Raw genomic sequence first — 5,500 nt, 5'->3', positions numbered from 1 at the left:
TGATTAATCCTTGCTCACAGTGACACCTGTGGGCAAAATTGAGAAGTGCAACCACGGTAATAAACTTCTCTGGGGGAGGAGGGAAACAAAGCTCTATTTTCTTAAGTTTTAGCTGTAAGAGGCCTTAAAGATTAAACCAACCAACCCTCAACCTTCTTTTTAACCCTCTTAGAATCAATACTGTGCATTGGTTCCAAGGCAGAAGAGTAGTAAAGTCTAAGCAATGGGGGCCAAGTGATTTGCCCAGGGTCACACAGCTGGGAAGTTATGAGGCAAGATTTAAACCCAGGTCTAGGCATGGCTCTCTATCCACTGAACCATCTAGCTGCCCCCCATACCTCTTAATCTTATTCTTAGGGAAACCAAATTGGGGAAAGAAACATAGGGGAAAAAGGGTAGTAAAGAGGCAGAGTTAGTATTCAAATCTAAGCTTCCACTTTCCACCTACACCATGCCAGAGTTCCTAACCTTTTGGACCCCCCTGAAAGTCTAATGCAGTTCGTGGAGCCTTTCTGAAAAAATATTTTTGAGTCATGAAATAAACTCCCTTAGATTGCAAAGGAATAAAGGATATGGTTATCAAAATAATAAAAAGATCAAGTTCATGGACCTTCAATTTAAGAACCCCAGTGCTTTAGGGTTTGTAATCATTGTTGCTGTTCATCCTTCCTAGAAGAAGACTAATGACATTATGGGATGGTGTCTTGACTTCTGAGTGAATTGGATTTAAGTGAGGCAGAGTTGCACAATGTCATCAGCCTCACTGTCTCTTCCAGGCATCCAAGTCCAGTGGCAAGACAAAAGTCAGGGCAACTGGTGATGGCTTAGGATGTAGTGGATTAACTTGATGTCTTCCATGTCAGACCAAGCTCTAAGCCCTCCACAGTGCCTGCTTCAGACACCTTCATAGCCATTGGAAAAAATTGTTCTCCTCCTCCACCCCCTTCTGATAGAAGTCTTCACATATTTGGAGTAGATGTTCCTTAACTGACACTTTGAGGCTTATCAGTTACCCTCCACTTGTTTTAGCTCATCCCCGGAGATTTTTTTTAGTGTGCCTGGTACACATGCTACAGTTTCTTGGAGCCACTGGGGGGAGTTGAAGGAAATCATGGTGCACACAACACTGGTCTTCCCACCAGGAGTGCTAGTCCAACCTAGACAGCTAGGTGGCGCCATAGTGCACACACCAGCCCTCCACCAGAGATGTTAGTCCTCCTTAGACAGCTAGGTGGCACCATAGTGCATACAATGCTGGCCTTTCCACAAGAGATGCTAGTCCTCACTGGGCCACCAGATGGCGCTAATGCGCACCTAATACTGCCCCTCCCACCAGAGGCTCCAGTCTCCGAAAACCACATAAACTCCCCAAAGGCACTGAATGAAATGACATAGGAATAGAAGCAACAAAATGTAGCCTCCACGAGCCTGTGGTGCATTCTCTCAAACACACAGCATCAGTAGTGAGTAGGCACATAGGGACTCACGTGGAGAGATGCATGCAGGGCACAGGGAACGCTGGGGCATATCTTCCTCTAGAGTGGGCACATGCAGTGGGTGTGTTTATACATAAGGGAAGAGGCAGTTCTCGCACTGGGCACCGAGTGCAAAGGGGATAGTGTGCCTGAAGTCAGGAAGATGGATCTTCCTGAGTTTAAATCTGGCCCCGTTCACTAGCTATAGGACCCTGGGCAAATCACTTAACCCTGTTTGCCTCAGTCTCCTTATCTGTAAAATGAGCTGGAAAATGAAATAACAAATTGGAAAATCCCAAATGGGGTCACGTCAAATATGACTGAAAAAGGACTTCAAAAGGAATATTCCCTTGAAAATCCCTGCTTTTCCTGGAAAATGAGGGGATTGGATTTGATATGTTGTTGTTCCCTCTGAATGGGATCAAATCTGTCTCTCCTAAGAAGTGCTAAGTACCAAAGAGATTCTAGTACTTTCCCTTCCTTTTAGAACACAGCTCCTCCTCTAAAAACAAAAACCTTGGCCAGTCATAGTCAAAAGCCCTGTAGTAGTCTCTCGGTAACCGATAATGACGATTGACTTTGTGCATTTTCATCTATGATAGATGAGTGTGCACAAAGACACTTGTGCGTGAAGGAGATTTAAGTGGAAAAGTCGATGCACAGACAGTCCCACTCTCTCAGTGTTGGAAGCCTGGGTCCAGTGGCACAAAAAGTCGTTACACCTGGAGACTTCCTCAGCTGCATTGGATGGCCGTGTTGTCTTTTGGGCTCCAACATGCCCTAAGCACTCCACAGTGCCTTGCTGCGTCGCCATCTCAGCCGTTGAACCTTCTTATTGGTTTCCTCCGTTGGTTCAGCTGAAGCAGTCTTCACATGCTGGGTGAGCAAAGCCTTGGTTCACCAGGGGTCTACGACCCGATGGCTACCCTCACAAGGTTTAGCCGGCCTGTCGAAGCCGTTGCCCGGGGTGTGGCCGCTGCCGCATGCTAGCAGCTACTAGGAGCCACAAGTGAAAGCTGGGTGTCAGGTGGGGGTCAGAGGCTGGAGAGCTGCTCTAAAAGGGCAAGACAAGTCCTCCATACCAGAGATAGTACCCCTCCCTGAACACCCCATATACCCCAAAAGCCCTGAGGGGGAGAGTAACTAGCAATCTGTCAAATCTTGTTTTCTACAATCCAGCATGTCTACAACCCAGTTTTTTGTTCACTCATCTTTTGTTCCAGTTATCTTTGACACCTTTCAAAAGGTGGGAGGGGGAGGAGTCTTTTGATTGGAGAGCCTATAAATTGGATCTTTGGACTCAATACTTTAATTTTTTTTTTAATTTAAAAACCCTTATCTTCTGTCTTGGAGCCAATACTGTATATTGGCTCCAAGACAGAAGAGTGGTAAGGGCTAGGCAATAGAGGTTAAGTGACTTGCCCAGGGTCACACAGCTAGGAAGTATCTGAGACCAAATTTGACCCTAGGACCTCCCATCTCTAGGCCTGGCTCTCCATCCACTGAGCTACCTAGCTGCCCAGTTGTCCCCAATACTTTGACATTCTTTAGGCACCAGAAGCTGGCAAATGTCCCTTTCCTGAAAGAATAAATTGCTGTCTTCTACTTTAGCTTCTGAGCTCCATATTTGTGAGCTTCTTTCAGTAGATAGAGGGGTTCACTGTCCATGACCCCATGCCTACACACCTCCAACCCTAGGAATATGGGCTGTGTCTTTGTGGGTTTTGACAAGATCTGACTTTGAAGTGATTGGTCACAAAGCAGGCAGGTAGATTCTCTAATATGAGGCAAAGTGGGGAAGCCTTTCCCTAAACTTTAGACCTTCCTTCCTCCCTCTTAAGTAGCTTTCCAAAGGCTGCTTCTGGGTGATTTAGATTGCAACTTTCCTTTGCTTGTATTCACTGTTTTATAAGTCCATTTGCTTTCCTTTATTTGGTTCAGGAGAATTTTATTTATCAACCCAAATCAAGATAAGATCCTTGGGCATGGAAGTGGGGGCAGAGTCCCTGGCTTTCCCTCATGGGCAGCACTTTTGGTTTTGGAATCTGCCCAATTTGCTTCTTCAGTCTGAGGCAGAAAGTTGAAGAGAAAAGAGGATGGAGCTCACTAGACACAGCCTCTGCCAGCATCCATGCCCCAATCCTCCTCCTCTGTTCATATGCTTTGATCATTTCAGTTTTAGAGAATGACCCTTGTTGAGAAGTGAATCTGCTTTTTACAAATCTGATGTATTAGACCTTTATCAGAGCAACTTGATGCAAAGATCTTTCCCCCAGTGAGTTGTTTCCTTTCTGATATTAAAAGGATTGGTTTTGTTTGAACCAAGCTTTTTCCCCTGTTTACTTGTGTAGGAATTAAATTAGTTTGGAGGGGTTAAATTGTTGTAGATAAGAGAGTGGGAGTCATAAACTGTAGAGACAGGGAAAAGAGAAACAATTATGACCGCTGAAATGTTTCCTACAGTGTCTTGTGTTTATCAATATAAGATGGTCGCCAGGGAATATATTCCCCAATTATGAATATGCCCAAGCCAACTGGGTTTAAAGAGAAATTTAATTTATAATACACTGATTAATCAATAGAAAAAGAGAGAAAGTAAGAAAGGAATAAGTATGAAGGGCCTCAAGCCAATAAGGCCTAGACCTCAGTCCTAAGAGAGAAATCAGTTTGTTTTATCACTCACCCAAGATCTGTCTAGGTAAGGCTTCTAATAACACCAGGCCAGCGTCCTTCCTCAAAGAGAGAGTCTCCCCAAATCCTTCTCCCAAGACTACCTCAGTCTCCAAGAGAACCTCCAACCTCAGTCTCCACAAGAATCTCCTCCTGAGTCCCCAAGAGAATCTCCTCCCAAGAACCTTCAAGAGAGCCTCCTCCCAAGAGAATCCTTCCAGAGCATCTCCAACCTCAGTCCCTTCCAGAGAATCCTCAAGAACCTCCTCCCAAGCTTAGGCTTGGCCAAAGGCCCAAGCCCTTAGATAGCTGAGGCAAAGAAAAGAGATCAGTCCTATCACTCACGTGACCAAAATGGAGAAACAGTCTCAGGGATCCTTCACTCCAAAGCACCAGGCTCCAACCACCTTTCCTCCACACAGGAAGTCCCCAGCCTCCTTCAGAGAAAAGCCATCCAAGAGAATCTTCAGAAAGCAAGAATCCCCTGAGTCCTCAGACCCTCTATCTTTAAGGAAAAATCTAAGTTCCCTCCCCTCAGTTCTCACATCTACCAATCACTGTTGCTCTCTCCCCTGTGCCAATGGTGGCTCTAGCTTAACCCAGGACTGCCCAGGGGTCTGTCCTCTTTGCATATGTCTGTTGAAGGTCATATTCTCAAATAATTAAATCTTGAGCTTTGCTGCAGCCCTTCCTAAATCCTGTTACCCTGAGTAGGGTGGAGATTGGAAGTTCCAAGACCTGGTTCTATCATTCCAAGTATCTCTATTGTATCAATTCTAAAATCAATCATGACTCAAAGAACTTCCTGTTCTATGCTTGAGCATAGGTCAAAGCCCTTTCCATTGTTTAGCAAAAGGTTTCTGTCCTAAAGTAGTCTTTAGTAGGGAGGAGAAGGATCCTCCCATGCCAAGGAGTTTCACATTCCAACAGAGTTCCCACTATCAATAGGTAATTTCTCAAGCATGAAATTTCCCATATGGGGGAAATTTCCAACATTCATAAGTCTAAGAAATTTTAAGGTTTACACTTGATCAAAATTGACTATTTTGTCTTTAGACAATATTCATAAACATCACTGAGCACAGTGCCTTTGTGGGATTTTGCTGGAGCTTAGAAAAAACTCTGACACAAAGTGCTTCATAAATATTTGTTGATTGATTGAGGGCAGAAATCAGACTAATGGATCCAAATGACCAGGAAGCAAATTTGTTACTCCTAAATTCCCTATAAACAAAGGAAAAAGTTCTCAACAATTAATGCTGCTGATAAATGAAATGAGCTTTCTCAGAAGGGAGTCCTTTCCTGTTCAAAAACTTAAACTCTTTTTCTTTTAAACCCCTACCTTTCATCTTGGG

The sequence above is a fragment of the Monodelphis domestica genome, chromosome 5, assembly GCF_027887165.1.
Source record: "Monodelphis domestica isolate mMonDom1 chromosome 5, mMonDom1.pri, whole genome shotgun sequence".
Taxonomy (NCBI): domain Eukaryota; kingdom Metazoa; phylum Chordata; class Mammalia; order Didelphimorphia; family Didelphidae; genus Monodelphis; species Monodelphis domestica.
This window is presented reverse-complemented; position numbering follows the sequence as displayed.